Source organism: Armigeres subalbatus, chromosome 2 (genome assembly GCF_024139115.2).
Source record: "Armigeres subalbatus isolate Guangzhou_Male chromosome 2, GZ_Asu_2, whole genome shotgun sequence".
Lineage (NCBI taxonomy): Eukaryota > Metazoa > Arthropoda > Insecta > Diptera > Culicidae > Armigeres > Armigeres subalbatus.
Window position 1 is genome coordinate 346,216,141 of NC_085140.1, and position 13,503 is coordinate 346,229,643.

The 13,503-nt window shown below is 41.3% G+C and overlaps 2 protein-coding genes across 3 annotated transcripts in view; one reads left to right on the forward strand and one right to left on the reverse strand.

Moving 5' to 3' along the window:
- LOC134212898 (trissin receptor) overlaps positions 1-13,503 on the reverse strand; it is a 529,260-nt gene that overhangs the window by 61,595 nt on the left and 454,162 nt on the right. The window lies entirely within an intron of this gene.
- Positions 1-13,503, forward strand: part of LOC134212896 (uncharacterized) — a 197,754-nt gene that overhangs the window by 60,503 nt on the left and 123,748 nt on the right. Inside the window, exon 2 of one of the 2 annotated variants that reach the window (XM_062691197.1) lies at positions 6,208-6,275. The exons of the other annotated variant lie outside the window; for it this stretch is intronic. The gene's annotated coding sequence lies outside the window, so the exon portion shown is untranslated. The remainder of the gene's footprint in view (positions 1-6,207; positions 6,276-13,503) is intronic. 2 annotated transcript variants of the gene reach the window in all.

Below are 13,503 nucleotides of genomic sequence, written 5' to 3' on the forward strand. Positions count from 1 at the left end.
GCATCCAAGGGCAATACGCAAACAACGATATTTCGTTCCTATTTGATCAGGTGGCAATCAGCTGCTGAGAGGAAGCAGAAAGAGCCGTACTCTAAAACAGAAAGAATAGTCGTTCTATAGAGTTTGATGAGGTCTTCCGGGTGAGCACCCCACCATGTTCCGGAGATAGAACGTAGAAAATGGATCCTTTTCCGGCATTTTTGTATCAAATACTCAAAATGGAGTTTCCAAGTACATTAAGAATCAAACACGACCCCAAGGTATTTAGAAGATAAAGATTGGTTGATGTCATCATTCAACAGTTTTAGTTTCAGTTGAGCTGGGTACCGCTTCCTAGTAAACACAACCAACTGAGTTTTTTGCGGTGAAAACTCGATCCCTAGATGTCTGGCCCAAACAGTCAGATTATCTAGGGTACTTTGCAATGGTCCTTGCAAGACAGCTGCACATGGACCTCTTAGAGAGACCACGGCATCATCTGCAAGTTGTCTGAGCGTGCATTGTCCTTCCAAACAATTGTCAATATCTTTAGTATAGAAATTATAAAGCAAGGGACTTAAACATGATCCTTGGGCAAGGCCCATGTAGCTATTTCTGGAAGTTGTCAGAGTGCCGAGTGTGAAGTTCATTTGTTTTTCTGACAACAAATTATACAAGAAATTGTTCAAAATAACGGGTAATCCACTACTGTGCAGATTGTCTGACAGTACTTCTATGGAAACTGAATCAAAAGCGCCCTTAATATCCAAGAAAACTGAAGCCAATTGCTCCTTGTGCGCAAAGGCCAGTTGTATATCTGAAGAAAGCAACGCTAGACAATCGTTTGTTCCTTTCCCTTTTCGAAATCCAAACTGAGTATTTGAAAGCAATGCATTTTCTTCGACCCAATGGTCGACTCTTGAAAGGATCATTTTCTCCAATAATTTCCTCATGCACGATAGCATGGCAATCGGTCGGTATGAATTGTGATTAGACGCTGGTTTCCCAGGCTTTTGAATAGCTATTACTTTGACCTGTCGCCATTCAGGTGGCACAATGTTGTACTCCATGAAACAGTTGTACAGGTCAAGTAATCGTCTTTTTGCGATATCTGGGAGGTTTTAAGAAGATTGAATTTGATGTTATCGCATCCCGGAGCAGAGTTATTCGATGAAAGAAGAGACATAGAAAGTTCCAGCATTGTGAATGGTCCACCCAAAGAACCGGGATCAGTGACTGATTCTCGAAATAGCGGTTCTGCTGGTACGGAATCTGGGCAGACCTTTTTTGCGAAGTTGAATATCCATCGATTGGAGTATTCTTCACTCTCATTGGTGGAAATGCGGTTCCGCATGTTGCGAGCCGTTTTCCAAAGTGTTGTCATTGAGGTTTCTCGTGATAGTCCCTCGACAAAACGTCGCCAGTAGCTATGTTTTTGCCTTGAGAAGATTTTTGAGTTGTCTTTCGAGCCTCAAGTACTCTTCAAAAAGCTCGGACCTTCCGTGTTTACGGAAGGCCTTGAAGGCATCAGATTTCTCAGAATACAACTTAGTACATTCATCATCCCATCCAGGAGTGGCTGGTCTTCTGATGATAGATGTACTTGGAACGCGTCGTTTCTGAGCTTCTAGTGCGCTTTTTTGAATCAACTCAGTAAGGAATCGATATTCATCCAAAGGTGGAAGAGTATCAGTTGATTCAATACCAATTATTACCGCCGATGCAAATTTTTGCCAGTCAATGTTCTTCGTGAGATCGAAAGGAACATTAACTGGCTCAGATTGTTGATAGCCACTCTTAATTGTGGTGACTATCGGCATATGGTCACTACCATGGGGATCTTGAATTACCTTCCACGTGCAATCTAATGATAGTGAATTTGAACATAAAGACAGATCAATACGGCTTTGTTGACCATTTGGTCCTATTCGAGTTACTTCACCAGTGTTCAAAATATTCAAATTGAAATCGTCACACAAATCATAGAAAATAGGCGCTCTATAATCGTCATACGTTTCGCCCCAACCAATACCATGTGCGTTCATATCACCCAATATCAATACTGGAGATGATAGGAGGGAGACTGCGCTCCAAAAATGTCGACGATTAATAGAGGCATTTGGAGGAATGTACACTGAAGCTATGCAAAGATCTTTATTCTTTACATTTATTTGGCAAGCGACGATCTCTAGGCCATTAACAGTCGGAATGGGAATTTTGTAGAAGGAGTAGCATTTTTGATTCCCCAAAAGAACGCCACCATAATGATCATTCCGATCTTGGCGAATAATATTAAAATCGTGGAAGTTGATTTCGTCTTCGGAAGAAAGCCATGTTTCACAGAGTGCAAATATATCGCAATCGGAATTGCGAATCAAAAACTTGAACACGTCTAATTTATTTTTCAGACTATGACAGTTCCACTGCAGCACAGTGATTGTATCTTGGGTATTGGCCGTATTATCCATCGAAAGATACAATTCCTGCAAGAAGGGGCCATGAAACAGTCAATTGCTTCAGATAACTTTCCACTGTTGGTATGAAAAGGTCAATGATAGGCCTCAATGAATTCGGAATATTGAATAAATTCAAAAAACGGTCCACAAGGTCCTTAAAGGAGATCAATCCTCGCGTGGACGGAATACTTTTACTAGAAGTGCGAATTACTTTTTTTCTTTCATTGATTCTCCTAGCCGGATGTTTCTTCGAAACATCGGATTTTGGCAATGGCGGGAATGCCTTACTGCAACTAGGATCAAAAGAAGCAGTAGGGACAGGTTGCTTCGGGATTTTAAATAAACCCCCATTACCTTCAGATTTTGCCAAGCTTTTATGGATGATTTTTGTTCTCTTGCGGCGCGATCCCGGGAAGACGGTTTGCTTCCTCTTTTCGGGCACGTGTACCTCCGCAGGATCATCCATAACGGCAGCGTCAGAGTCCAATTCGTCGCTGGATATGGAATCATAATAATCACTTACACGAACGGTGGCTGAAATAGCAGCCGATGCAGTGGCTGTGGCGGATGTGTCTTGCGACTTAACCATTTCCGCATACGACTGCTTGGAGCGCTGTACCAACGAGCGCTTCACTTTTTGGGTGCGCTTTTTGTACACCGGGCATTCCTGCAAACCATGGGGAGGATTCAAACCACAATAAGCACATTTTGTTGCCTGTTGCTGGCAGGACTCCTCCCTATGCCTTTCAGAACATTTGCCACAACGTGGTTTGTTGTCACAAAACTCGGCAGTGTGACCAAGTTGTTTGCAATTGGTACAATTAAATACCCTTGGCACAAAAAGACGCACCGGAAATAGCATGTTTTCAATATCAACATATTTTGGGATCATCAGAACCGGCGAACGTCACCCGAAGCGAACCTGACTTGGAATATACCTTCTTTCCATCTACCGTGGCTGCTGAATGCAATTCCTTGCAGTCCAGAATATCCACGGTAGACTCCATTGCATTCTTAAGGCGGCCTTTTTCCCGCAAGTACATCCTTGCAAGTCAGGCTCGCCGCGTTCATCACACCTCCAATTTCGCCCTCCCGCGAGGGGACATAAACCATATATTCAACATTGTACGCCCTGTCGCCAGCAATTTCATTCGCCACCTGGTATGTAGGTGCGGTGATGCGTAGTTTGTTCCTGTTGATCTGGCTAAAATCAAGCTTCGGAAAACGACGCGTCAAATCTCGTTTAATGCCGAGAAAATCTAGGCTTTTTACTTTCTGCCGAAAGTAAACAACCCAAGGCCCAGGCGAAGCCGCATGGTACAATCGAGTGCGCCCTCCATCTTTAGCAGGCACATCGCCTTCTCCAGTCTCCTCCTCCATTCTCACCCCGCAAGGTGGAAGGATAATTTTGCTTCTAATAACTTAAAACTAATTGCAAATTAGAAAAAAAAACTAAAAAAAAACTAATTCGATTAATTCTAAGCAGTCCCACTCTGTATCAAACAGAAGGAGAACAATAAAAGTTTTGCCACTTATCTGCCCCTGCTGCTGTAGGTAGCAGCAGTAACAATAGCCTGCTTCACTGGCGTCGCCAGAAGCAGCTACTTCACTCGCCGACAGCGATCGCCTTGGATCCGTAGGTAGGAGCACCACACAATAGCCTTTTCACTACCGAACACAATCCGCGATGAGACACAGCACACACGTCTGGCTCGTTCGAACTATCGGCACGGAATGGTAAACCGATGTTATTTGAATTCTGTTAATAAAGTGGAAATAATATTTTTTTTATGTTTGAAACATTTAAGACTTGTTTTTGGTTGAGCAACCTGTTTTGCTGAAAATGCAACATTTCAAAATGAATGAACCATCACCCCAAAAAGTCAAGCTCATATATTAACTGTCAAAGGTTGAATCAAGTGCCCTGCGATGTTTTGTTAGTGCGTTTGGAACTATATTATATCACCTAATATCGTAAGTCAAACAAGAACGAAAATGTCGAAGAAGCATATTCCATTTATTCTTAAATTTTGGTGGAATTATATTTTTGGCTTTTGGTGGAATTATATTTTCTTGTCATAAGACGAGTACTATTCCATTTAATTCCATTACTTCATTGGACCTTTGACAGATTCGTATTTCATCCTCTTAGTCGAGTCAACTATGAGACACTGAAGACGGCCCTACTGTTGAGGTTGAAATACGTGTCTGTTAAAGGAAGGTGGTTTTGTTGTGTAGAGGTTATCACGCCTATTTAGAGAGTAGGAGGTTGAGACACAGAGAAAGGCACAGTGGGTTGAAAGTTCGAGTCCCTCCAAGACACGTGGATTATTTTTCGAAAATTTCATATCAATTTGTCCTACAGCCAACATATCTAACAATAAAAATCTTTTTTTTTTGTTAAATATCTTGGCTGTGCATATGCACAGCACATGTTGGACAAATTGATATAAAATTTAGCGAAAAAGAATCCACGTGTCTTGGAGGGACTCGAACCCTCAACCTCCTACTCTCTAGCAGAGCGTTAATGAATAAAGCTTCCAATGAATGATTAAATTTCTTATGATTAAACCATTCAACTCTATGATTAAAGATTATGATTAATGATTTATTCATTTTTGACAATGATTAATGATTATGATTAACGATTAAAATTATTTTTGACAATGATTAACGATTATGATTAAAGAATAAAACGATTGAAGTATGATTAACGATTACCGATCGTGATTAAATGTTGACTCAATATCTGTATGATTAATGATTAACGATCGATATGATTAATGATTAATGATTATGAATAATCAAATTTATTGATTTGCATAGTGATCAATAATCAAGTAACCTTTCTACCAAATTATGTTATTAAAGGTATAAAAATTGTATGATTATGATTAAAGAATAATGAATAAAAGCAATGTATGCAATGATTAAAATTGTTGATTATGAATAAACTCAAAACAATAATGAATATGATTCGTGATTAATGATTAAATGCAAAAATCTATGATTAACGATTAGTGATTAATGATTGAATCGTATTTTTTGTATGATTATGATTAATGAATAATGATTAAATAACCCATTATTCATTAATCATGATTAAATCTATGATTAATCACTAATGCTCTGCTCTCTAGATAGGCGTGACATGTGATCATTGGACAAATCAAGCATACGAAAGATATCCAATTTGCAGAAAAGAGCTAACCGCGGTGGAGGTTGGTACTCGGATGGCTGATGGCTTTTCCGCAAACGTGACCTTTCAGTGGTCTTGTTTTTGTAAGGGTTAGCACCACTATCTAGAGAGTAGGAGGTTGAGGATTAGAGTCCCCCAAGACACGTGGATTCTTTTTCGCAAATTTCATATCAATTTGTCCATTTCGATACATGTGCTGTGCATATGCAAAGCCAAGATATTTAACAAAAAATTTCGTACGGTCGAGTTGCCGAATAATATTTAATTAATTATAAAATCTTTTTCGTACGGCCGAGTTGCTCAATAATATGCAAATAATTGTCATTCTATAAATTGTTGAAAACGTGGCCCATTGGCACACCCAATGCAAATCGTTGCAATGACGGAACATAAATTATAGTTTTGCTTTGTATTGTTCTCAAGACTATGGCTTTTCAATTTGAACAAATTTTGTAATTTCGACCTTTTGTCCTTCGACCTTTTGTCATAGATTCTCAGTGACAACTTGTCATTGCTGATCTCTTTATATAATTACATTACATATTAAGCAATTTTTTGTTTCTTTACTTTCAGGTTAGTTTTTGTGACACGTTGCATGCGACTTTCCCGATTGCTATGAACAGAATCACAGGCAGATAAAGGTGAGATAGTTACAATAACCCTAGGAACTACACATTACTAAGGTGGCGCAGATCACTTTTACCCAGTCAGCACAAAATCACATATGATGCAACATAAGATGCTAAAGTGGAGGCGATGTACGTACATAATGTATGGGGAAGTACCTATATCGCCTCCATTTCAGCATCTTATACGGCATCATATGCGATCTTGAGTTGACTGGGTACTAGGGTGTCCGAAATTAAAATCTAGCTCATTGGCAATAACCGACCTTCTTAAGGGGCAACTCAGCTGAGCAATGATGATTGCGATACCGTTACTGACATTGGGGGTGGAAATAGTTCAAATGAAGGTGAGAATGAGACATTGTTTCAATAATTTATAATGAACAAAAAATAGACTTGAGACACTAAGAAAAAGAAACCCATATTGTAAGGGACAGGAACTTATTTGAACGGTTTCGTTATCTGACCTCGAAAATATTCGTAAAAACGATGACTAAGTCTCACCCTCTAGACCTAGCTTTCTTCTCGATAAAGACCCTATTACTTTGAAGACAAGCGACGTGTAATTAAAATGATGTTTATGTGCGTCATCCTTCGCCAATATTTGTACAATCTGTCAAACATTATTTACATTTCTTATTAAAGATTAATATTCGTCTCAAAGTAGAAAGATCTAGCAAGGTTATTCAACAAATAATTTAGGCTGAATAAGCTAGTTTTTTAGCTGAAGAGGCATATTTTTATCAAAATAAGCAATATTTTCAGCTTCCAATGTTTGTTGGGTAAGTCTGTTAAGGGATCACAGACAGTGCTGCTTACAAAGCCTTTCGCCTACTGTGCAGAACAACGTGTGCCGGGTCAACTAGTTTTCCATAAAACAAAAATAAATTGGCACTTTTAAAAATTTTAAAATGAGTTGAGATTTCCTTCCTGACGATTTAACTCGCGAACGAGGTGACCGATTTGCAAATTTTTTTCCCTAATCGATTCGTTTTGGTATCCGCAAGGTTTGTATATGCAAAAGGTTGAAGAATTTAACGAGGAAATGTAAGAAATCTCGCTTAACTTTTTTAAAGGACCTAAGTAACATTTTTTCATGAATTAATTTGAGTATTGCAATCGAAATCTTTCATGTTTTTCTGTTGAGTGCACTACTCAAATTAATTCATGAAAAGAATGTTACTTAGGTCCTTTTGAAAAGTTAAGCGAGAAATCATTAGAACACAATTTTGGGTCAGCTGTTGAGGAAAACAAAACAAGCACACGGCAATTGATCTAGAGTGCGGTGCTGCAAATATTGCAGTTTTTTAGCTAATAAGTAGCTCAAAACATGATTTTACTTCGTTACTCTGACATGCAGTGATATTTTTGCATGCATGGAAATTGGCAGCGATTCTATCTTGACTACCATCAGTGGACTCTGAGAGGCTTGTCCTTAAATTTCTCGCAGCTCATTTTGTGCAATGAGCCGACAAGAATGATTTTCATCCTGTTGCTTACCGTATGAATTCATTAGGGCTTCACCGTCATATATTTTCAGGTCTGCCTCTACTACTGGGGCAGAGTACCCGTTGGATGCTCTCCATTTATTTTGTATTGAAAATGATCCTGAAGGTTATAGCCAAAATATTGAGACTTAAAACTAACTTATTGTTCAAGCACGATCAAGTAGGATTTGAGTAGGCAAAGCCGCGTCATCGATAGTATTCTGTCACGTATTTTTCCATGAATATTGAAAAATTTGGATTCGTAAGTAGTGAAGTCTCAATATAATATCAAGGGTCTTCTACGAATACAGATTGAAGATTTCCACAAATCACGTGGAAGGGAGCGTTTTCTAATTGCATTTATTTATGTTAAGTTTTGATATTATAGAAGTAATTGGATATACATCGGAATGAACGGTTTATAATCGACTTTCTAGACACAAATCTCTGACTGATTTCTCTTCACCGATGTTTTCATTTAATCAATGCAGCGAATTTCTGCATTTTTCTTAGATTTTATGATTTGGGACGATAAAGGATACTTGCAGTTTGCACCAGAAGCAACACTCATGTAACTTTTAAATAAGTTGAATTATTAATGAAAGACAAAACCGATGAAGATAAATCGATTAATACAGTTACGCCCCTGTGATTCTAAGCGCGAGAAATTAAAGTGTGAGATAGGATATGACCAGCTCTGCTTCAATCAGAGCGGTTCAAAGTAACTTAGCGCCTAGTCTAGTCTAGTTTTACTATTGACCGGTTATGGTAAATAAGACCCAAATAATAATGTAAATATGATGTAGTTTGCAAAATTGCTTTAAACATTCTTCCTAAAAGATGATGAAAAGAAATAATGATGCTTACAGTCTTATTAGATCATGAGATTCATAACTTGATAATATGATTTTTTTTCTTCCTAAACAATGGAGGGGGAATCTGCTCAACAGACATCCTGGGTTAACCAGGAAGTGCGGGGTTAGGGATCACCGAGGGAGGCAGGACTACATTCCCGACCCGCTAAACCGTTTCCAGGGAGAACTGCCTAGGGCGTGGTGGGATTTAGCAGTGGGCTCTGCTAAAATCCCTCCCAAAAAACCACAAGTGCCCGTAAGCAGACTCTATCAAAGCGACTGTGTGCCGCTTCAAAAGCACAAGCCCAGGGAGGAGTGCCAACTGGCATGTGGAGTGTCCCTACTTCGGTAGGGTAGTGCGTGAGCTGCTTCGGCAGGGAGTGAGTGATCTGTTTGTGCTGAGGCAGGAGTGTCATAGCGAGTCGCCGCCGCTATGGCCACCTCGAAGCGCAGCAGAAGTCTGAGTATGGACTGCACATGCTAAGGTAAGAGTGTCGTAGCGTAGTATCGTTGATTAGTCCCCACATACCGCTATCGACACCTCGAGGCATGGCAGTGGAGTGTTAGAATAAGTTGTGGAGTGTACCTACTTCGGTAGGGTAGCGCGTGAGCTGCTTCGGCAGGGAGTGAGTGATCTGGTTGTGCTGAGGCAGGAGTGTCATAGCGTGTCTCCGCCGCTATTGTCACCTCAAAGCGCAGCAGAAGTCTGAGTATGGACTGCACATGCTGAGGCAGGAGTCGAGGTATCCCATCGACACCTCGAGGCATTGCAGTGGAGTGTTAGAGTGAGCACCTGAAAAGGGTCACATGGAGCGAATGGTCTTTGGAGAAGCTGCTTCGGCGGCAGGGTAGCAGCAGGTTGTACCCACACACCTACAGTTGTGCACATGTGGTGCATGGGGAGTGTCCCTGCTTCGGCAGGGTAGCGTATGGTCTGCTTCGGCAGTGGTGTGATTGATCTGCTCGTGCTGAGGCAGAGTGTCGTAGCGCAATATCTGTAGGCCCAGGCAGTTACCGCTATTGACACCTCGAGGCATGGCAGCGGAGCGTCCGGGAGAGCATCCAAGTAAGACTCAAATGGAGTGAATGGGGTGCGAGCACCCAAGTCAGTCTCGCGTGGGACGAGTGCCTGTGTGAGCGATAATGAGTGAGTACGCTTAGTACTGCCGTCCCCAAGTAGTACTGCGAGGTAGTTCCTGGGGGAAACGATGGTGGAGCCCAAGGGAGTTTAGTCGGTATTACCGGTATGGTCGAGTCCGACACTCCAGTACACTTCCGTGTGGTAGTTTGGCAACTACAATGCACGTGTACTGGGTTAGTGTGTAAATGCATTCTCCCTTGTAAAAAAAAAAAAAAAAAAAAACCGTTTCCATTGCCGCCAAGCCCATAGTCCCTTCGGTACAACCAGAAAGTAATGCTTCAAAGGGGCCAGTGCACAACGCACCCTCGAGGTTATCTGGGTTTCCTGGCAGCACCGAACATCGTAACTCGCTTTTTAGAAGAACACCATGGTATCGTGCCAGCGCGTTGCCGGCTTTCCAGGTGGCCTTACCACGCCCTATGTCCTCGGAAGGTGGGCAGGGTCGACTTCGCGCCTGCTTCCCTCTGCACGACTGGTATCAAGAATGATGATGCCGCGTGCACCCCAAATTGACCTTTCTGCGATAGGGCCTATTCGCCAGCACACAGAAGGACTTGCCGACGCGGTGCCTACGCCTGCCCCAGCCTTGACGAGGACCCCTTTCCGTCCTCGGGCTCGGAACCCGCCCGGTTGACCGACGCCGCGAAAGCGACGATACCATGTTGTTCTTCGCGCGGCCACTTGTTCGGTAAAAGGATCGAGTTCAACCACAGAGCATGACCACCGGTATGACCCATGAAGCCGACTCCGATCCCTTGGACCACCTCTTATTTGCGCCTGAACTAGCCATTCTTTAGTCCACGCGCCACCTTCTATGTAGCTCCGAGACGATTGGGGGCGATAGCCGATAAAACGGCGTTCCAGCCAACTTCATCTTTACACATCCTCCGAACTAGGTTGTCCGGGGTAGTGTCCAGACCACATGTGGCAAGCATGTGGTCACGCATTGCGCGAAAACGTGAGCACACGAACAACACGTGTTCCGCCGTTTCCTCTAAACCTGCGCACACCAAACACTCGGGCGAGGCCGAGCAAGCCAGCTGCGTTACCTGCATTTTGATTTTGCAGCACGCTTAAACGCCGGGCACATCGAACCCCCTATGGGGTGCTTGCTGTTCACAGCTTTGCTGGAACAAATCAAACAATTGGGAGAGTTCGTGCAGCATTGTTTATTTATTTATTTATTTCGTCAACCGACGTAGACTAGTACAAATACATATACATGTTTTTTTTTTTTCGTAATGCTATAGTTGATTACGAAATCTTTCTTCTATATATATAAAAACCAATCTATGTATGTATGTTCGCTAACTACTTCTGAACCACTTGGCCGATTTCAACCAAATTTGGTACAGACATTCTCTATCCTCAGAGGAAGTTAACAAAGGGGTGGGATGGTCATGTAGAAAAGGGGAGGGTGGTGGGAGGGTTTTGTTCAGAAAACGAACAATTCTGTGTAACTTTCAACTCCCAGGACCGATTTCAACCAAATTTGGTACAGACATTCTCTATCCTCAGAGGAAGTTAACAAAGGGGTGGGATGGTCATGTAGAAAAGGGGGAGGGTGGTGTTTTGTTCAGAAAACGAACAATTCTGTGTAACTTTCAACTCCCAGGACCGATTTCAACCAAATTTGGTACAGACATTCTCTATCCTCAGAGGAAGTTAACAAAGGGGTGGGATGGTCATGTAGAAAAGGGGCAGGGGTCGTGAGCGGGCTTTTGTTCAGAAAACGAACAATTCTGTGTAACTTTCAACTCCCAGGACCGATTTCAACCAAATTTGGTACAGACATTCTCTATCCTCAGAGGAAGTTAACAAAGGGTGGGATGGTCATGTAGAAAAGGGGGAGGGTATGGTGGGAGGGGTTTTGTTCAGAAAACGAACAATGCTGTGTAACTTTCAACGCCCAGGACCGATTTCAACCAAAGTTGGTACAGACATTCTCTATCCTCAGAGGAAGTTAACAAAGGGTGGGATGGTCATGTAGAAAAGGGGAGGGGTGGTGGGAGGGTTTTGTTCAGAAAACGAACAATTCTGTGTAACTTTCAACTCCCAGGACCGATTTCAACCAAATTTGGTACAGACATTCTCTATCCTCAGAGGAAGTTAACAAAGGGGTGGGATGGTCATGTAGAAAAGGGGAGGGTGGTGGGAGGGTTTTGTTCAGAAAACGAACAATTCTGTGTAACTTTCAACTCCCAGGACCGATTTCAACCAAATTTTGTACACATATTCACTACGAGGAGGTAATCATATGGGAGGGATTTGGGAAAGGGGAGGGGTCTGGAGGGAGGGTTTTGTTTAGAAAACGGGCAATTCAAAGTAAATCATGAACCCCTGGACTGATTTCAACCAAATTTGGTACACACATTCTACATCATAAGGAAAAGATAACAAAGGGATGGGATGGTCATTGGAAAAAGGGGAGGGTATAGGGGAGGTGTTGTCTTTGGAAAACGAGCAACTCAGTGTAACTCCCAACCCCAGGACCGATTTCAATCAAATTTTGTACACATATTCACTATGAGGAGCCGATCGTACGGGAGGGAAATTTGGATAAGGGGGTAGGGGTCTGAAGGAGGGTATTGTTCAGAAAACGGGCAATTTAGTGTAACTTCTGAACCCCTGTACCGATTTCAACCAAATTTGGTACACACATTTTCTATCCCTAGGAGAAGATAACAAAGGGGTGAAATGGCCGTTGAGAAAAGAGGAAGGGTAAAGGGAAAGCGGTTGTCTTTAGAAAACGGGCAATTCAGTGTAACTCCTGACCCCAGGACCAATTCTAAGCAGATTAAATGATTAAATCATTCAACTCTATGATTAAAGATTATGATTAATGAATTATAATTTTTTGAAAATGATGACTGATAATGATTAATGATTAAATTCATTTTTGACAATAATTAACGATTATGAATAATAGATGAAAAAACCGTTGGATTATGATTAACGATTACCGATCGTGATTAAATGTTGACACACTATGTGTATGGTTAATGATTAACGATCGATATGATTAATGATTGATGATTATGAATGATCAAATTGCATAGTGATCCATAATCGAGTAACCTTTATTCCAAATTTTAAAAGGTATGATAATTATATGATAATGATTCAAGATTAATAAATAAAAGCAAGGTATGCAATGATCCAATGTTCCAGCATAACTTCTGCAAATTTCTTGCCCGATTTCAACCAAATTTGGAACAAACATTCTTTTTCTTAAGAAGGCGAAGATGACAGGGATCGATCAACTCAACACTTCATCGAAATCATGGTTTGCCCAGAGAAAAGCAATGATTAAAGTGTTTCCTTCTGGACGGTAAATGTGATCATTTCTTTAAAAATAGACGTTTTTCCGGAATAAGGCATCGGTGTATGTTTTTCCTTCTTTAGAAATAGACGTTTGCCCGGAATAAAAGCGATTTTGGGTTTGATCCCATTTTCAAAATCAGTCAATGTTTTCAAATGTAATCTACCTTCTTTTAATCAAATGATGAAATATCAATAAGAAAACACAATTATCCTTTTGACCTATTCCAATTCCGATGGTGAAAAAACTGCGAATTAAACTGGCAACCTGAGCAAGGCCGGGTACATAAAGCTAGTATGTACAATAAAAACATTAAAAAATATTTTTTTTGCTAAAGTTGTTTGTAATTATGAATTTAAATTGTGCCTTATGTCCTCCAATCCGCAGCGTCGGCAGAGATTGCTTCTGTCAGGGCCTTTGCAGTCCCATTGCTTGTGCC